At 44.9% G+C, this 19,956-nt stretch overlaps 1 protein-coding gene and 1 long non-coding RNA gene across 5 annotated transcripts in view; one reads left to right on the forward strand and one right to left on the reverse strand.

The window, feature by feature from the left end:
- The window catches only part of RCL1 (RNA terminal phosphate cyclase like 1), a 98,206-nt gene extending 78,268 nt beyond the window's left edge, over positions 1–19,938 (reverse strand). Inside the window, exons 1-3 of one of the 4 annotated variants that reach the window (XR_006966055.1) lie at positions 19,682–19,831; positions 18,877–19,063; positions 6,088–6,334 (exon numbers count right to left, since the gene is read on the reverse strand). The gene's annotated coding sequence lies outside the window, so the exon portion shown is untranslated. Of the gene's footprint in view, positions 1–6,087; positions 6,335–9,385; positions 9,729–18,876; positions 19,064–19,434; positions 19,528–19,681 lie in introns of those variants that run through there. The other 3 variants (XR_006966057.1, XR_006966058.1, XM_047101333.1) reach the window with 3 other exon arrangements.
- LOC124528027 (uncharacterized) lies at positions 14,213–19,544 on the forward strand. The gene is made up of 2 exons (XR_006966061.1): positions 14,213–14,378; positions 19,378–19,544. It is a non-coding gene; the product is annotated as an uncharacterized LOC124528027 (long non-coding RNA).
- Positions 19,939–19,956: the final 18 nt, after the last annotated feature.

Genomic DNA, 19,956 nt, shown 5'->3' on the forward strand with positions numbered 1-19,956 from the left:
CCAATAAGATTGAGACTATGCTCCTGTGTGCACTCTCTCCTCTCTGCCAAGAGCTGGGAAGGCAGCGAACCCCACCCCTCGTTCCCTTCGGAGGAAAACAGCTCAGCCCCTATCTCTGGCCTTGCCCGATAGCCTCCCCGAGCCCCATGCCAGCTCTATCAGTTTTTTGCACATGGATGCCCCTGGGGGGTGGGAGGGAGGCTGGAAGGGGGAGGAAAGGTCTATGGGGCCCTTGGCCTTTAGGAGAGTAAAGTACTCAGCCCAGGAGGAAGACTCAGGCTTTCAGACTTCGGACTGTGAGGGAAATGATTTTAAAAGGGTAATCATACAGGCATCTGACAGTCCATAAAGAAAACAGCAGATGACTAACAGAAATTACAGGATGGCTCCACCCTCTCGCTGAAATGGCATATTCTTTTGAACGCTCTGGGTAATTTCACAACACTCAGTGCTCTCGCTAGGAGCGGCTTTCCATCACGGAGTCTGGAAATGAGGGTAATTACGGATATCCTTCCCATCTTCATTGCCCACTCAGATCTCCTGTGTGACCAGCCTCTTTCCCCTTTCCTTGTCCAAGTCTTCATCCCTCCAGAAATCAATTTATTCATGCAAGTGGGACAATAGTAGGCAAAGTGAGCAGGAAATAATAATAATAAATTCAATTACGCAGCATTTGAGGCTCGGTTTCCAGTAAAACAGAACTTCCCGGCTTCCTCCCCCAACGCAACGCGAAAGCATTTATGTAGACACAGTGCCATCTGCTGGCGTCTGGAATCGCAGCAGCTGAGAATTCAGCTTCCACCTCGGGTTGCCTCCAAACCTGAACAGCTCATTTCACTCATTCATTCAGAACACATTCACTGGGTGCTTACTTTGAGCCACGCACAATGCTAGATGATAGAGGTACAAGAAAGCATGGCACTCGCCTGTCTAGTGTGGTGGTTACACTTGGCACAGGTGAAAAATCATCTTGGGGAATTTTTTATTTATTTTTAAAAAGTTTTTAATGTTTACTTATCTTTGAGAGAGAGACAGAGTGCAAGCATGAGAGGGGCAGAGAGAGAGGGAGGCACAGAATCCGAAGCAGGCTCCAAGCTGTCAGCACAGAGCCCGACGTGGGGCTTGAACTCACGAACTCATGAGATCATGACCTGAGCCAAAGTCAGACGCTTAACCGACTGAGCCACCCAGGCATCTTGGGGAATTTTTTAAATAAAGACCCTTAGGGGGTGCCTGGGCGGCTCAGTCGGTTGTGCGTCCGACTTCGGCTCGGGTCATGATCTCGCGGTCAGTGAGTTCCAGCCCCGCGTCGGGCTCTGTGCTGACAGCTCAGAGCGTGGAGCCTGCTTCGGATTCTGTGTCTCCCCCTCTCTCTGCCCCTCCCCTGCTTGTGCTCTCTCTCTGTCTCTCAAAAAAAAAAAAATGAGTAAATGTTAAATTAAAAAAAAATAAATAAATGAAGACCCTTAGGCTTTGCCCTGCAACAATTCTGAATTGGTGGGTCTAAGCTAGACCCCAGGAGCCTACGTTTTAAACAAGCTTCCCAGGTGATTCTGAAACAGGGAGTCCACAAATCACATGTTGAGCAAAAGTAATGCTAGAGAAGCAGATAGCGATGTAATCTGGCAAATGCCACAACGTGTAGACAGAGTCTGCTGGGGACACAGAGAAGGGATATCTAACCAGACTGGAGAATAGAGTGGAGAAGGCTTCCCGGAAGGTAGGCCTCCAGACAAATAGAAGTTGACAAGACGGAGAGGGGAGCAGAGGATCCAGACGGAGGGTGTAGCACCATCCACAAAGGCAAGAGGGCACGAAAAGTGCACACAGGTTGTGTGGGATGCTGGAGAAAAGTGTGGGGGAAGGTCAGAAAGGAAGGACCTGGAATACGGAAAGCTAACTTTATCCTAAAAGCTCTGGGGAATGTGGAAACTTTCTAAGCAGGAGAATGACGGGATCAGATCTGCATTATAGGCAAATACCTCTGGCAGCAATGCCTTGAGGGTGCAGGACTAAAGAGAGGGATGCCTTGGGGAAGAAGTGGTAGGTAGGTCTCTGAGGAGACGGTAGCCCAGGGCCGAGAGGAGGGAGCAGACACGGGAGGAGCTGAGAGGGCCCAAGGATGACGCTAAGGGTTCTGGACTGGGAGGCCAGATGGCGTCATTTCCAAAGACAAAGCACACACAGAGAGAGGGACGGGGTTGGGGAGGGCCAGAGAAGACTAGAAGAGGCACGACAGGGAGAGAGGCCGTGAACAGCGTTCCTTTCTGGTGTAATTGTCACTGCCCTGCTCTACCCCTTGCCGTGTGATCTGAATTCTTCCTTAACCCCACCGTGCCTTGGCTGTGTTTCCTCTATAAGATACAGATCCTAATAGTATCTACCTCATAGGGTTGTTGTGATAATTAAATGAATTGACACGTACAAGGTGCTTAACAAAAGTGCCTCACACGTTTAAGACTCAGTCGATGTTAGCTATTATTTATGGCCAGATTCCTAACTGGTTGTGGTACATTGGGTCATTGCTCCCAATGCTTCGGTCTCTGTTTTAGAATCAAACATCCGTGTCCTTGGCTAAACGACTTTGCGGCACCTCCTGCTAGCACAGAGTACGTTCCTTCTCCTGTTCGGCATCCGTGACTCGCTCTGACCCGTGCAGTGTTAGTGACACTGTGACACAAGCAGAGGCTCTAAATATGCCGGGGAGATCTGGCTTGCTCTTTTATGCGTGTGCAATTCACCAGCCACGACCTTGTTGGCCACCGGTTCTGGAATGATGAACACCAGAGAGCAGACCCCGGGCTGGACGCGCAGCCTCTGTTGGGGGAGGGGAGGGCACCCAACCCACAGGCTTGTGAGCAACAAAACAAATGAGATACGAATGCTGTCGTTACAGAGCATTATTGCAGCAACTGCTAATTAATCCACTGATACAGGAAAACACTTTCTGGCCAATTTTTTAACACTTACTCAGAGACTATGATGTCTCGACACTAGGCTGCTCAAAGGACACAGCACAAGGTGCCCAGGTACTTTAGGTTTCTGACAATACGCCAGGCCTTCTCAGCCTTTGTTAAAAGCAATCACCGGGGTGCCTGGGTGGTTCAGTCGGTTAAGCGTCGGATGTCAGCTCAGGTCATGATGTGAGTTCGAGCCCCGTGTCAGGCTCTGTGCTGACAGCTCCAAGCCTGGAGCCTGCTTCGGCTTATGTGTCTCCCTCTCTCTCTCTGTCTCTTAAAAATAAACACTAGAAAACGTTTTTTTTTTTTTTTAAAAAAAAGCAATCGTTATAGAGGTTTCCCAACTTGCAGTCACTGAGAGGTTACTTCGGGTGCCTTCACGTCCACCAGAAGAGAGGTACTGAGCCGGAAAAGTGGCAGGTGGGCAACCCACTTCTGCTTACACCCTTCCTTCCCCTTGGCCAAGCTCAACTCATGGCCCTGACCACAGAGTGACCCAACAGAAAGCTAAGTTTAATTATAGGCTTGAAACACAGAAGTGGGCCCAACTTGACCTCCAAACGTCCTAAGAGCAGCAGCGTCTGCAAGGCCATTCGCTGTGTGGAAAGGACCCACAGGAGCCAGCAGACCTTCTTTCCCTTTATCTGCGAGTGTTTGGGTCTTTGTCCGTCCCTCAGGTGTACCTGATAACCCTGCTTTAGTCTAGACAGCAGAGCGGAGAGAGCACTGGGTCAGGAGTCAAGAAAAAAAAAAAAAAAGTTCTGCTGACTGCTTGTCTGACATTGAGTAAATCACTTAAACTGGCTGCCTCTCTGTTTTCCGTCTGTAAAATGGGGATGATAGGACCTGCCCCCAGGTATCACCTAGTTGTCATAAGGATAAAATGAAAATATGCTTTCAAAACTGTAAAATGAGGGGCCCCTGGCCGGCTCAGTTGGTAAAACGTGAGACTCTTGATCTTGAGGTCACGCGTTCGAGCCCCGTGTTGAGGGTGGAGATAACTTAAAAATTAAAAAGAATTTTAAAAAGTACATTATTTATTTAAAAAACTATAAAATGGGGCGCCTGGTGGCTCAGTCGGTTAAGCACCAGACTTCGGCTCAGGTCATGATCTCACGGATTGTGAGTTTGAGTCCCGCGTGGGGCTCTGTGCTGACAGCTCAGAGCCTGGAGCCTGCTTCAGATTCCGTGTCTCCCTCTCTCTCTGCCCCTCCCCTCCCCTGCTCTCTCTCTCTCTCTCTCTCAAAAATACATAAACATTAAACATTTTTTTAAAACTGTAAAATGAAGTATAAGTAATACATCCTAGCACCAGGAGCTTCAATGTGGGGGCTCGGAGAGTAGGAGCAGGAAGAATAATACGGAAATGGCGCCCCCTTCTGTGCATCTCAGGAACTGCCCCACACCACCAGGAGCAGGCTTCGTGCCCAGCGGGGAGTCCGAGGCTCAGGCATCGCCAGGTTTCCTCCTACTTCATGTTCTCTTTATCAGTTGCTTTATGAGTTTCCTCCTTGTTTAAATTCCCCACCCCTGTCTCTTCCCTCGGGTTTGACTTCAGTCTGAACACGGGATCGTCACAGCCACTTAGAATTCTCCCCCTGAGCCCTCATCATTTCTTTTCTTTCTTTTAAAGTTTCTCTATTTTGAGAGAGAGAGAGAGAGAGAGAATCCCAAGCAGGGGTCGGAGCTGTCAGCACAGAGCCCAGAGAGGGGCTCAAACGCACAAACCAGGAGATCATGACCTCAGGGGAAGTCAGATGCTTAACGGACCGAGCCACCCAGGCGCCCCAGCTCCGATCATTTTTTATCCCACTGCGGGGCTCCATTCCTCACTGTGGGCCTCTCCTGTTTAGGACAGATTAAGTTCTAACAGAGTTAGTTCGTCTTTTCCTGTTTGGCTCATCAGTTAGTACTTGCTGAGAAATAAATATTTTTCACCTGCTCATCCATATATTCTGTGCCGTTCTCCAGACAGTGAATTACAAGCCCAAGGCGAGACTGCGAAGAGCGTTTGTCTCGAGGGTCCTTTCTGCACAGGGTTTTGTTGGTTTTCTTTTGTTTTTGTATAAGCACCAAGAGCCAAGGACCGGGTGTTCCCGAAACCCTTCTTCCCATTATGCAAAGCCTCACGGTGCCCCAAGGCATCACAGTTCCATCTACTGGGACAAATTTGAGTAATTAACTTTTTAAAAGTTATCTGCTACCTGATAGTATCTTAATGTGCTAACACACTTGTCTTTTAATAGCAATCTTTAAAATCTTGAGTCAAAGACTGGGGGTGGAGAGATTAAAAAAAAAAAAAAAAAGAGAATGTCCACTTCCAATAAAAAGATTTGCCTAAAGAGATTATTACACATTTACACAAAGAGCCTTACATTTACACAATGATAAAGTGTTCCCATTTTACTAAGAGCCTCACCGCCTGCTTGGAGGCCGTGTGATCACCGCTTACTGAGCAGAGGGAGGCCCAGCAAGGTTTCGTATTCGCTCAGGTCTGTAGAACCAGGCCTGGGACTCAACTCTTCTGCTGTGTCCCCCATTTTTCTGAAGAGAATATTTGATGAGGCAGAGGCTGCAAATACTGACTGAAAAGAGATATTGATAATTGAAAAGAATTGTTCACAGATTAAAATTTTCCTTCAATTACTATTATTTGGTATTACTGTTCACAGCAGTCATTAATACCCTCTTCTGCTCTCCAGAAGGAAGACTCCAGAGTGTAGAGGTTTTGCTGTGTTGATCGCTATGTTCCTGAAACCATGGCTGACCTTCCGTAAGTACTAACTGAAACAAGCAAACAAAAAAATGAATCAATATGAATAATAAAAAGGTGATGTTATCAATTATGCCTCAGTAAAGCTGAAAAAAAAATACACTGAGAAAAATCCACTGCCCTTATTTTAAGTGAAGTTATGGGGGCACCTGGGTGGCTCAGTAGGTTGAGCATCTGACTCTTGATTTCAGCTCACGTCATGCTCCTAGGGTCGTGGGGTCAAGCCCCGCATCAGGTTCTGAGCTAAGTGTGGAGCCTGCTTAAGATTCTCTCTCTCTCTCTCTCTCTCTCTCTGCCCCTCTCCCCTGCTCACACACACATTCTCTCTAAAATAAGTAAACAGATAAAATAAAGTGATGTTAGATTGGATTTGTTTTATTCTATGACTGGATAAAAAGTATGTAGATTCATTACAGCTTTTTCAAATGAAACAGAAAAGTGAAAAAACAAATGAACACGTCACACGCATTAGTTTGGCACGCACGGAACAGAGGCCATGGGAGGACAGGGTGAGAAAGTGGCCGTGTGCGAGCCCAGAGGAGGGCTCTCACCGGATGTCAATCCTGACGACACCTTGATCTTGGACTCCCAGTCTCCAGAGCTGTGAGAAAACAAAAAGTAAAGCCTCTCAGTCTATGGCATTTTGTGGCCACTGGAGCAGACTAATACAGGATACGCTTCTCCTGTATAGGTTCTCCTGAAATACAGGTGGCATTTCTCTTGGGTAAACACCTATGAGAGAGATTCCTTGGTCTTATGGTAGGTGTGTATTTAACTTGACAAGAAATTGCCAAACTGTGTTCCAGAGTCGCTGCATCATTTTGTGTTGACATCAGCTGTAGTTGCCCCACATCCTCGTCAATATTCGGCGTTACCTGGTGAGGCCTTTGCTTTGTTTTTTGTTTGCTTTAGTTTTAGCTATCCTGGTGGGATATACTGGTATCTAATTATGGTACTATTTTACATTTTCCTTTTCTTTTTTAATTTTTTTTTTGAGAGAGAGACAGAGAGCGAGAGAGAGATCAAGTGGGAGAAAGGGCCAGAGGGAGAGACAGAGAGGGAGAGAGAGATCCTCAAGCAGGCTCCATAATGAGCAGGACTCAATCCCACCATCCTGGGATCATGACCTAAGCCAAAATCAAGAGTCCAGTGCTCAGTCAACTGAGCCATCCAGGCACCCCTACATTTTCCTGATGATGTTAAGCATCTTTCAAGTGCCTACGTGTTAATCATGTCTTCTTTGATGAAGTATTTGTTCACATTTGTTTCCCTTTTTGTTATCAGGTTGTCTGTTTTGTTATTATTGAGGTGTTAAGGGGTCTTTATCTATCCTAGGTATAAGCATTTCATTCAGTGTATGTTTTGCAAAGATTTTCTTCCAGTCTGTCTTACCTTCATGTTTTCTGAACATTGTCTTTCAAAGGGCCTAAGTTTTTAGTTTTTATTTATTTATTTATTTATTTACTTATTTATTTGTGTTTATTTTTGAGAGAGAGAGGGAGAGAGAGAGAAAGAGAGATGCGTGCGTGCATGAATAGGGGAGGGACAGAGAGAGAGGAAGACACAGAATCCGAAGCAGGCTCCAGGCTCTGAGCTGTCAGCACACAGCCCGATGCGGGGCTCAAACTCATGAACTGTGAGATCATGACCTGAACCGAAGTCGGATGCTTAACCGACTGAGCCACCCAGGCACCCTGCTAAGTTTTTATTTTTAATAAAGTCTAATTTATAAGGTTTTTCTGTTATGGTTCATGCTTTTTGGGTTCTAAGAAATCTTTACCTAAACAAAAATGACAAAGGTTTTCCCCTACATTTCTTTCAGAAGTTTTATAGTTTTTTGAAAGTTTATTTATTTTGAGAGAGACAGGGACAGAGCACACAAGTGGGGGAGGGGCAGAGAGAGAGGGAGAGAGAATCCCAAGCGGCCTCTGCACTCCTAGTGCAGAGCCCAATGTGGGACTCGAACCCACGCACTGTGAGGTCATGACCTGAGCTGAAATCAAGAGCCAGATGCTTAACCAATTCAGCCACCTAGGCGCCCCAAAGTTGTTGTTTTTTTTTTTAATTTTTTTTTCAACGTTTTTTATTTATTTTTGGGACAGAGAGAGACAGAGCATGAACGGGGGAGGGGCAGAGAGAGAGGGAGACACAGAATCGGAAACAGGCTCCAGGCTCCGAGCCATCAGCCCAGAGCCCGATGCGGGGCTCGAACTCACGGACCGCGAGATCGTGACCTGGCTGAAGTCAGACGCTTAACTGACTGCGCCACCCAGGCAAAGTTTTATGATTTTTAACTTTTACATTGAGGCATATGATCCACTTTGAATTAATTACGGCATATGATGAGAGGTAAGAATTGAGTTCATGTTTTTCCACAAGGATATCCTATTATTCTAGCCACATTATTATTTTTTGTAAGTAATCTCTACACCCAACATAGGGCTCAAACTCACAGCCCCAAGATCAAGAGTTCCATGCTCTACTAACCAAACCACCCAGCCGCTCCTCTAGCAATATTGTTTAAAAGACCATCCTTTTCTTCTTTGTCAAAAATGAATTGACATTATTATATGTAAGTCTATTTCTGGACTCCCTATTCTGTCCCATCCATATGCCTATCTTTACATCAACACCATGCTGTCTTAATTACTATAGCCTTACAGTAAATCTTGAAATCTGGTAAAGTTCTCCATTCCTATTCTTTCGTACGTTTGTTTTGGCTGATCTAGATTCTTTCTATTTCTCCACAAATTTTAGAATAAACCCCTCAATTTCTATTAAAAAAAAACAAAAACAACAAACCCAAACAACCTACTGACATCGTGACCAAGACTATGTTAAATCTATAGATGATTTGGGGGAGAATTGACATAACAATAATGAGTTTCTATGCATAAACACGATACATCTAACCATTTATTTAAGTCTTCTATAATTTTTCTTGGAAATATTTTGTAATGTTCAATATTCGGTCTTTGCATTCAGTTTGTTAGATTTACCCCTAATATTTATTTTAATGTTACCTCAGGGGCACAACGGTGGCTTAGTCTGTTGAGTGTTGGACTTCAGCTCAGGTCACGATCTCATGGTTCATGAGTTCGAGCCCCACATCAGGCTCACTGCCGTCAGCCAGTTAGCACAGAGCCCGCTTTGGATCCTCTGTCCCCCTCTCTCTCCCCTCTCCCACTTGTGCTTTCCCCAAAATAAATAAGTATTTTTTAAAAATATTACTTCAAATGGCATTTTAAAAGCTTTTTATTTTTATTTTACATCTAAGTCAGTTAGCATATAGTGCAACAACGATTTCAGGAGTAGAACGCAGTGATTCATCCCCTGTGTATAACACCCAGTGCTCATCTCAAGTGTCCTCTTTAATGCCCCTTGCCCATTTAGCCCATCCCTCCACCCACAACCCCTCCAGCAACCTTCAGAGAACCTTGTTCTCTGTATCTAAGAGTCTCTTATGTCTTGTCCCCCTCCCTGTTTTTATATTATTTTTGCTTCCCTTCCCTTCTGTTCATCTGTTTCGTATCTTAAATTCCACATATGAGTGAAGTCATATGATGTTTGTCTTTCTCTGACTAATCTCACTTAGCATAATACCCTCTAGTTCCATCCACGTTGTTGCAAATGGCAAGATTTCATTCTTTTTGATTGCAAAAACTTTTTATTTGAAATGGTCTGTTGCTAGTGTATAGAAATACCATTGTTTCTCTGAATCTTGCAACTAGAACTCATTAGTTCTAGTGGCTTTTTAAAATTTTTTTTAACGTTCATTCATTTTTGGGGAGAGAGAGAGAGAAACAGAACGTGAGTGGAGGAAGGGCAGAGAGATCTAGTAGCTTTTTTGTAGATTCCTTAGGATTTTTCACATACAACCCCATTTGTGAACGAGACAGTTGTGTTTCTTCCTTTCCAGTCTTCCTTGCCTTATTGCCTCCAGAACAATGTGAAAGAGACACGATGAGGGTAGACATCTTTGTCTTGTTCCTTACCTTCGGAAGAATATATTCACCATTAAGTATGATGTTAGCTTTAGGCTTGTTTTCTTTTGTTCTGTATGCTTTGGTATCTTGTTAAATCCTGCTGTGACTCAGAACATGGTCACTGTAAATATCTCACATGTGAATGAAAAGAACATTATCTATCTATCTACCTATTGAGATCTCCTACATTTTCTCATTTTAACACTTCCCCACATCTTATATGCGTATTACATTAACATCTTAGAGTTATATCACCCCAATAGATCATATATATATACATATTTTTTTAAATTAATTAACTTTGTTTACATCTTGGAAAACTTTAGTTATCAGTATAAAAAGGCTTCCTCATTCTGTTTTCTTCCTCCTTCTTTCTGAATGCCATTAGGTGGCATTTCATCATACGGATGGACCACACTTGACTTAACCAGTGTATCCCACTTTGAAGGGTATTTTTTGTTTTGGGAGTTTTGTTTTTTAATCAGGAAGGCAAATTTCTCTCTCTCTCTCTCTCTCTCTCTCTTTTCCCTTTTCTTCTTCTTTTTAACCTTTTGACCCCTTTCTCTCATTTCTCCCACTCTCCACCCTTGCCTCTGGCAGCTATCAGCAGTCTGTACTCTGTGTCTAGGAGCTTGGCTTGTTGTTGATGTGTGAGACTCCACATAGAAAAGAGAAGCATGGTATTTGTCTCTCTCTTATTTCACTTAGCATAATGCCCTCAAAGTCCATCAATGTTGCAGTAAATGGCAAAGATTTATTCTTTTTTTTTTTTTTTTTAACATTTATTTTTGAGACAGAGAGAGACAGAGCATGAACGGGGGAGGCGCAGAGAGAGAGGGAGACACAGAATCTGAAACAGGCTCCGGGAGACACAGAATCTGAAACAGGCTCCGGGCTCTGAGCTGGCAGCACAGAGCCCGACACAGGGCTCGAACTCACAGACTGTGAGATCATGACCCGAGCTGAAGTCGGACGCTCAACCGACTGAGCCACCCAGGCGCCCCAGGATTTATTCTTTTTGATGGCTAAGTCACATTTCTTGGTATATACCACATTCCATTGCATACACCACAATTTCCTTATCCATTCATCCATCGATGGACAATTAGGTTGTTTCCATATCCTAGCTATGGTAACTAATGCTGCAGTGAACATGAAGGTCCACGTATCCTTTCGAATTAGGGTTTTCGTTTTCTTCTGACCAATACCCAAATGTGGAGTTGCTGGATCGTATGGTAGTTCTATTTTTAATATTTTGAGAAAAATCCATAGTGGTTTTCAGAGTGGCTGAGCCAATTTACATTCCCACCAGTGAGGCACGAGAGTTCCCTTTTCTCCACATCCCCGCCAACATTTACTATTTCTGGTCTTTAGCCATTCACGTTATAGCCATTCTAACAGGTATGGGTGGTATCTCACCATGGTTTTGATTTGCACTCCCCTGACGATTAATGATGTTGAGCATCATTTCATGTACCTGTTGGCCATCTGTATGTCTTCTTTGGGAAAGTGAAATTCCATTGTATGAATATACTACATTCTGTTTATCTATTCATCTGTCGAAGGAGGTTTGAGTTGTTTCCACCTTTTGGGTATTATGAACGATGTTGCTATGAACACTCACGTACAAGTTTTTGTGTAGACCTAAGTTTTCAGTTCCCTGGGGTATATACCTAGCAGTGTAACTGGGTTATATGGTAACACTATGTTTCATTGAGAAATCGCCGGATTGTTCTCAAATTACTGCACCATTTTACATTTCCGCTGGAAGTGCATGAGAATCCCAATTCCTCCACATCTTCACCAACACTTGTGTGATCTGACTTTATCTTAACCTTCTTACTTTCCAATTTTTCTTTTTCCCTACCTCCTTCACTCACTTCTCTATTTCCTCCCCTCATTTGGACAAATCTTCAGAATTTCTTTTCTTTTTAAGTATTTTTTAACACTTACTCATTTTTGAGAGACAGAGAGAGACAGAGCATGAGTGGGGAAGGGGCAGAGAGAGAGGGAGACACAGAATCAGAAGCAGTCTCCAGGCTCTGAGCTGTCAGCACAGAGCCCCATGTGGGGCTCAAACCCACGAACCACAGGTTCATGACTTGAATTGAAGTCAGACACTTAACCGACTGAGCCACCTTGGCGCTCTTAACTCTTCAGAATTTCTAATATTACTGAGACCCTAAAATAGTTCCACCCAGGAACCCTTTCCCTTGTATTAGATCTTAAACTTTTGCATGAAGTCGCTACCAGCCTCTAACTCATCTCTACTATGCGCATTTTTGGATTTCTAATCCTCAACAGCCAAGCCCCCATCTAAATGCACTGCACCCCGTCAGTGTTTCTGATCTCGGGGTTTGAAAAGAATCTTCAAAGTCTCTTAGTCTTGTTCATTTTATGAAAGAAGGATGTGGAGAGAAGACTGAATAAAAAGAAGGTGGGAAATAAGAGAAGGGAAGCAGAGGGAGGAGACAGGAGGGAAGCACCAAGCTTATGCCTGACATTTTACATAATCTTATTCAAATCTCACAGCGACCCCAAAAGATTGGTGTTACCTTTCCCCTGTTTCAAAAATGAGGGGACTGAAGCGAAGAGAAGTTAATTATTTTGTTTGAGGTCCCCCAACCTGTGAGAGTCGAACTTAGCTACTTGCAACTACAAATCCTGTGATCCAGGAAACTCGAATTTCGAGGAGAAGAATGACCCTCATGGGTGTATGATTACCTTATCCCTCGGTCCTGGGACAGACATACCCTGGATGGACCACGGCTCCAGCAGTGAAGGGGGATTATTAGGAGAATAACACAGTGTCTTGTTTCTGAAGGGAAGTCAGTGCTGTGATGGGAGTAGTTTTGTCTCAAAGGACAGGAGATGTCTCTGGCTAGGAGAAAATAGGCTGGGAAGTATGTCCCTCCAGCAAGGTTATGGTATTTGTCACCTGGAAGGAACTCCAGAGTTAGATATGTGAGACAGTATAGAAAATTCCAGGAGAAAACTTCAGAACATGGGTTACCTCAGAGCAAAGGAAGCTACTCATATTTCTACATATTATTCAAAGAGCAGTAGCGGGTGCCTGGGTGGCTCAGTTGGTTAAGCGGCTGACTTCAGCTCAGGTCATGATCTCACAGTTCGTGAGTTCGAGCCCCGCATCAGGCTCTGTGCCAACAGCTCGGAGCCTGGAGCCTGCTTTGGATTGTGTGTGTGTGTGTGTCTCTCTCTGCCCCTCCCCTGCTCGCACTGTATCTCTCTCTCAAAAAATAAATAAACATTAAAAAAAGATAAAACAAGAGCAGTAGCAATTTATAAAAATAGAACAAGGTCATTACACAACCAAGTTCATTTGTTTCATTTTTGCCTTTGACTTGTAGGTCTTGCTTTTGAAAATATTTTTGAAAAATTAAATCTTGTTGCATAACTAACAAAGTCAAACCGTTAAACCATAATCAGAGAGAAATCTGATCTCCGTCTCTATCTCTCTGCTCCATTCCCTCCCCCCAGAGGTAATCAGCATTTTTTGTTTTTTAATTTGTTCTTTTAACTTTGTTTTTATCTTTCTACTTCAATTTTTTTTTCTTTCTTTCTTTCTTTCTTTCTTTCTTTCTTTCTTTCCTTTCTTTCTTTCTTTCTTTTCTTTCTTTTTTCTTTCTTTCTTTTTTTCAAGTAATCTCTGTGCCCAAGGTGGGGCTCGAACTCATGACCCTGAGTTGCACGCTCTACTGACTAAGCCAGCCAGGGACCCCTTATGTATTTTTAAAAAATATTTAAGGTAGGGGCGCCTGCCTGGCTCAGTCAGTGGAGCATACAATTCTTAATCTCAACGTTGTAAATTCGAGTCCCACGTTTGTTGGGTGTAGAGATTACTAAAAGATGAAATCTTAAAATACGGGATATTCATTTCCTCTTCCTCTTTTAGTTAAATGGTAGTATATTACCTTAGTTTGGCAATCCTGCTTTTTTTCACTGGATATCATGTCATAGCAGTACATAGAGGTATTTCTTACTTGTTTTTAGAGCTATGTACTAATTCTAGTATGTGAACGGGTCCTAGTTTATGAAAGCATTCTGTGATGGATGATCGTTGAAGTTGTTTCCACTTTTTTGGTTTTGCAAACAGTGGTCACTGAGCAACCTTATGTATCTTTTTGTATTTTTGTCAGTGGATCTTTAGGCTTGAGGCCTAAAAGTGAGATATTTGGATCGACAAGTTAATATCTATGCAATTTTACTAGATAGTGCCAAATTCCCCTCCCCCTGGATTATACCATTTTTGCGTTCCCACCAGCAAAAAATTAAAGTGCTTGTTCCCTGACTGCTTTGTCAACACGTTTTGCTGTCTAAACTTTTAGATTTCTGCCAACCTGAGAGTTGGGGAATAGTATCTTCGTGCACTTTTCATTTGCATTTCCTTTAAGTGTGACTGTACATCTTTTCACATATTTAAAGGTCCTTTATTTTCATTATTGTGTGTGTGTGAATTGTGTGTGTATATCTCCTGTCTATTTTCCACAAGGTGATGGTTTTCCTTTTCTTCTCCAAGTGATGAAGCCCTTCGTATATTTATGAAGGATACTGATGGTGATGTGCTGAGAGCCTGCCTACAAGCACCGATTGTTAAATCGTCAGGAATTTTGTGACCCGGCTGATGTCACATGGGTGCAGGTGAGCGCATTTTGGCAACTTCAAATCTACTGTGGTGGGAGGGTTTACACCATGGCAATTGGCAAAGACTGAACCAGGAGTCCTCCTTGCTCTCCAGAACACAATCAGACACCATTAATCCTTTGTAAGTCAGAAATACCTATCGCAGTTTTTAACTTGTCTTTTTATTTTGCTTATGATGTGTTTCGCTAACGCAAAAATTTTACTGTCACTGTTGTTTTGTATAGTCCAAATTTCAGTCTTTTCCTTAATTGCCTCCGGATTTTGAGTTCAGGAAGTTTCCCCAATTCCTTAATTACGGAGGAATCCGCTCTTACTTCCTTCTAGTAATTATACAGCTTTGTTTCTTTAAGAAGTTTTTAAATCTTTGACCCATCCGGAATTCATCTTGTGTAGAGAAACGGATATGACTGTCTGGCTATCTATTTACCCCAATACTATTTACAAAGAAGGACTTTTTCCTCCATTGATTTCAGATGCCAGCTTTATCACATATTCAATTTCCAGATGTAATTATTTTTGGATTTTCTACTCTGTTTCATTGATCTGTGTATTCATGCCCCAATACCATAATCTTATTGTACAAGCTTATAATGTTTTTTTTTAATTTTTTTAAATGTTTATTTACTTTTGAGAGAGAGACGGAGTATGAGTGGGGGAGGGCAGAGAGAGAGAGGGAGACACAGAATCCGAAGCAGGCTCCAGGCTCCGAGCTGTCAGCACAGAGCCTAATGTGGTGCTCGAACCCACAAACCCTGAGATCATGACCTAAGCCCGAGTCAACCGCTTAACCGACTGGGCCACCCAGGAACCCCAAGTCTTTTATGTTTTAATGACTAGTAGGGCTGGCCTCATTTTCTTCTTTCTCAGAGCTTTCCCAAATATTCTCATTGATTTAATTTTCCAAGGCTCCTTCTTCTGTTGCTTTTGCAAAGTGCTTTAAAAAAAAATATGGGCTTGGGCCGCCTGGGTGGCTCAGTCGGTTAGCGTTCAACTTCGACTCAGGTCATGATCTCACAGTTCATGAGTTCAACCCCGCAACGGGCTCTGTGCTGATAGCTCAGAGCCTGGAGCCCGCTTCGGATTCTGTGTCTCCCTCTCTCTCTGCCCCTCCCTCACTCTCGCTCTGTCATTCTCTCAAAAATAAACAAACATTTAAAAAACAACAACAACAACATGGCCTTGTATTTTCTGACTTCTGCCTCCTCTGTAGGGTCCATAACCCTACTTTAGTTGAGACCTTCTCTTTCTTTTTCCCCTGATGTTCTTGTCCTGGATAAGTTGAATTCTACTCACAGACGTTTCCTCGGACAGAAAGCATTATGTAAACTTCATCTAGCATTGTGAATCACTAATTCTGTTCCTGAGTAGCTATGGGATCTGGGGGCAAAACCATCTCCAGATTTTTTCAACTATACATTGAAAATAAAAAATAACCTATTTCATAGGGGGTTTGTTTTGTGCAATTAGAAATAATTTTCAGGCAGTTCTCAGTCCTACCTGTCAGTAGAATTTGACTCACTTAATTACTCCCTCCTTGGAACACAACTGGCTGACTTCCAGCTGACCCCACACTCACCCTAACTAACTTACCTTCCCCCTCAGGCTCCCTCAGTGTTGCCTCCTCAGCCTAGAAAGTGGGGGGACTCCAGAACTCAGATTTCAGATTCCTCTCACCTAAATTCACCCCCCCTAGTGAGTTTACACTATGTTCAGAATTTAAAGGATGACTCCCGGGGCGCCTGGGTGGCTTAGTTGGTGACACGGTTACACGTCAGACTCTTGGTTTCGGCTCAAGTCATAATCCCAGGGATGGAGCCCGATGTCAGGCTCCTCGCTGAGCACGGAGCCTGCTTGGGATTCTCTCTCTCTCTCTCTCTCTCTCTCTCTCTCTCTGCCCTTCCCCTGCAATCCACCCCCTCAAACTTAAATAAATAAACATTCCCAAATTTTGTATCTCCAGCCCAGACCTGCACTACATACTCAAAATCTGTACACCTAACTGCTTCCTTATCAACTCCCACTGGACGTCTCAAAGATATTACCAATTTAATATATCCCAAAACAACTCTAATATTCTCCCCCAAACCTGTTTCCCTTACGGTCCTCCCAATCATCTCAGTTAATGACAATTCTGTTCTTCTAGCAGCTGGTGGGGGGGGGGCACTTTTTGTCCACTCTCTAATCCACCTATCCCTGGGTTCATCCATGTGGCCACAAGTGGCAGTGATGAGGTCTTGGGCTGGTGGGGGTTCGGAGTTAACAGCCAAGAAAGAATTCTTGAGACGTCTTTGGTGCAAAAGGGTGATTTTACTGGGGCGCCTGGGTAGCTCAGTCAGTTAAACGTCCGACTTCGGCTCAGGTCATGATCTCACAGTTCGTGAGTTTGAGCCCCACATCGGGCTCTGTGCTGACAGCCTGGGGCCTGGAGCCTGCTTCGGATTCTGTGTCTCCTTCTCTCTCTGCCCCTCCCCTACTCATGCTCTGTCTCTCTAAAATGAGCAAATGTCAAAACAAAATTTTTTTTTAATTTTTTTTTAAATGGCCATTTTATTAAAGCACAGGGATAGGATTCATGGACAGAAAGAGCTGCACGAGGGTTGTGCAGAGTAACCACCTATGGAGTTGGGGAGACAGAGTCAAATGGGAGGCCTCCAGAGGGACTGGGATGTGCTAAGGAGGACTCCCAGGACACCTGAGGCCTTGCTGTCTTCAAGCAAAGGTGGTTTTCCCTCTAGTAAGGCATTAACATCAGGACAGCAGGGGGTTTCTGGAGAAATGTTCTACTCTGTGTGTGCCTCAAGTATTTGCCAATGGGCTGCAGGTTATAAGGAAGTTTAATCTTACCTGCCATTTCCTTCTTGCCTTTGTTCCCACATCACTGTGGACGGGAGGGTGACGTTGGGGCTCCAGGATATGAGGTTTCTGGAGATTAGGCTGTTGATAAGATTGCCTTTTTCTTGGAATTTACTAAGATATTTGTAAACTGATGGAGACTCCAGTCTGCAGGACTGGGGTCTCCATCAGTTAACTATTTGTTTTCTTTCCTCCCCTTTGTCCTTGGGCAGCCAAGGTGCCTGAGGAATGCCACCAGTATCCAACTGGGGGGGGGGGAGGGGGGTGATGCCAGCTTGTGCTTCCCCCCTCGGCTCGCCTGATGCTCCCTCACCACCGGCTCAGCTTTTCCAGGCCGGAATGACTGTGACGGCCCGGTGTCCCGCCACAGGGTCTATCTCAGGCTTCTTCAGACCCTGACTTCTGCAGGATTCCTAGAAGGCAAGCCCCAGCACACAAGCCCTTCCTGAATCTCTTGTCCACGTACATCCTCTGAGGTATTACCGTGAACTCAGAGCCCTTACCGCACTAGGCCCCGCGAATGCCTATGTATGGAGAAATGCCCGTGTTAGGCCCAGCCGCGGAGAAATGCCCGTGTTAGGCCCAGCCGCCCAGACACCTCCCACAGCTCGGCACTTACTTACTCATTTGTCATCAACGAACTTTAGCAAAGCTGCAATTAGTCGACAGCTTTGTGGGGCCTGTTGATGTGACCACAACACTCAGCTCTTTTTCTCCCCGATGACAGGATGATTCCTCTGCTGTTTTGTTTGTTTGTCTAAACATTTTTTTTTTTTCCTAAGCCAAACTTCCTCAAGATTTTCTTTTAGGGCCCTTTTGCAGCTAAAAGCTCAAATGTTCCCGGCGTTGGAGATTAGAAGTACTTTCTCTACACCTTCAGGTTTTCTAGTGTTTCCCCACTTGGACTTGTGCAGACTTTTCCCTTCTTTTGTCACTTCTGTTTTGTAAGTTTTCCACTCCTTTCGTTTGTGTTCTTTTTCCTTACGTAATCCCTTCCTTGGCTTTCCTTGGGTTATTTTGATGGCCTTTTTCTAACTACAAGAACTGAATGTGTAAGTCATTTGTTTTCATTCTTTTTTCTTTTTTTTTTAATTTTTAAATGTTTATCTTTGAGAGAGAGAGAAAGAGAGACAGAGTGGAGTGTGAGCGGGAGAGGGGCAGAGAGAGAGGGAGACAGAATCTGAGGCAGGCTCCAGGCTCTGAGCTGTCAGCACAGAGCCTGACGGCGGGGCTTGAACTCACGAGATCGTGACCTGAGCCTAAGTTGAACGCTCAACCCACTGAGCCACTCAGGCGCCCCTGTTTTCATTCTTTCTTAATCATGAATAAATATCACAAGCTATTCAATGTCTGTCTTTCTTTCTTTCTTTTTTAAAATGTTTATTTTTGAGAGTGGGGGAGGGGCGGGGGGGGAGATACAGAATCTGAAACAGGCTCTAGGTTCTGAGCTGTCAGCATAGAGCCCAATGAGGGCTCGAACTCATGAACTGTGAGATCAAGACCTGAGGCAAAGTAGGATGCTTAAGAGACTGAGTCTCCCAGGCGCCCCATCTAAGTGCAGTGCCTCCTACCCATCAAACGCCCCCTCCAGCCCCCCAGCCCCCACCCCCACCATCCAGTCCCCCAGCTCAGATACACTTACCCTGTGGCTGGCATTGTAGTGGACACACGTTATTTTAACAACTCATGCCAATCTTCCAGGCCCATGTTACAGGTGAAATAAGCACTCAGATGTCTGTCTTGCGATGCCTGGCTGACTCAGTCAAAACAGCATGCAACTCTTGATCTCAGAGTCATGAGTTCGAGCCCCACCTTGGGTGTGGAGATTACTACAAAGAAAAATAAGTAAACTTAAAAAAAAAAAAGTCAGTCTTGTGTTTCCATTCCTGGAATAGAAATATTTGAACAGTTTTAAGGCTTTGCCCCCTAACCGTGCCTTCCTCCCTCCGTCCTCTAACTCAACACCCAGAGCAAATGCCATCTCTGCGAAGTAAAGGTTCCTAAAGCACTGACCACCTGATATAACACAGCCTCCCTCCACACTTTCACACGTTCTATTTTGTTCCTAACGCTGATCTCAAATTATCTTGCTCGTTTGTTTCCTTGAGACGACCTGCCTCCACCACTAAACTTAAACTTCCAGGAACAGAAACTAGGTGTTGTTCAACACCGCATTGCCGAGGCTTCAGTGAAGAAATACCCGTGGCATCAATGCGTTGCCGAAAGCGGAGAATGGAGCTTGTGCAGAAGCCGGCACTTCTAAGACTCCGCTAAAAGTAACAACAGCTACTCTTGAATCCGAAAGCGTGATCCTGGGAGATCAGAGGCACCCCTCCACGGCTGGGACTCAGGGCACCTCACTGCATTTCGGCTGGGTGTCCCCTCCTGTGGTGGGGGGGAGGAAACGAGCCTAGTCACCCATTGTGATTCTACGCACAACAACGTACCTTAAAACCTGCGCGAAAGCAAGTGGGGAGGAGGAGCGGTCGCCCGGCCGCAGAGGAGCTGGGGAGGTGCGGGCTGGGGGTGGGGGAGGAGGGGACAGTCTGGAGACCCGGGAGAGGGGGCGAGGGGGCGCAGGGGTGGGGAGGGGCGCGAGGGAGCGCCGGGGCGGGACGGGCGCGGAGCTGGGGGAGGCCGAGGGCACGCGAGGGGGCGCCGACGAGACCTCCCGGGCCCCCGGCGGCGGCGGCGGCGGCGGCGGCGGGGGCGGGGGCGGAGG

This window comes from Lynx rufus, unplaced genomic scaffold (genome assembly GCF_022079265.1).
Source record: "Lynx rufus isolate CCGP_SWC_20201006 ecotype Redwood Valley unplaced genomic scaffold, mLynRuf1.p SCAF_10, whole genome shotgun sequence".
Lineage (NCBI taxonomy): Eukaryota > Metazoa > Chordata > Mammalia > Carnivora > Felidae > Lynx > Lynx rufus.